We start from the raw sequence: 628 nt of genomic DNA, 5'->3' as shown, positions 1-628 counted from the left end.
AATAGTATTGAAGTTCTTTTTGTAAAAAAGAAAAAAAATTATTATTTTCCTTACTTTTTATAGAAGGAGAAAGATTAATGAATTAGTTGTAGACCAACCTTATGATGTAGACGTTGATAAAGAAGTGATGATGTTGGTTTTCCTCGTTTGGAAGAGGAAATTTAATGACCAAAACGTGGTCATTTAATATATGAATTTGGATGTCGGCCTCAATATGGGTCCTTTTGATATGGTTACAACTTATAAAACATATGCTCTGAAATATATGGTTACAACTTATAGATCCATGTTTTTTTTTTTCTTGGTCTTTCACGAGTTTTAGTGGGTTACTAATTTTGATACAAGTATGGGCGTTCATTTGACTTTTCCAGGTTTTTCCTTTTGGGGTTTTACTAGAAAGGTTTTTACTAATTTTCAAAGGGGTAGTTTCGGCTTGACCTTATGACCTTAGTTCACTGCTTGTTATTTTTAGCCTCCTGTTGCCTTTGAGAAAGTTTTTCGTTTCTTGTTGTTGCAGATATTTGTCTGTTTCGGAGTTTTGCTCTATTTTGTCCCTTTGTATTATTATGGATTTCTTTCTTTTATTTAATTATATAGAGTGAGGATGTCTTGTCACCATAATTAGGAT

Source organism: Morus notabilis, unplaced genomic scaffold, assembly GCF_000414095.1.
Source record: "Morus notabilis unplaced genomic scaffold, ASM41409v2 Scaffold831, whole genome shotgun sequence".
NCBI classification, from domain to species: Eukaryota; Viridiplantae; Streptophyta; class Magnoliopsida; order Rosales; family Moraceae; genus Morus; species Morus notabilis.
Note: the sequence above shows the minus strand (reverse complement) of the source record.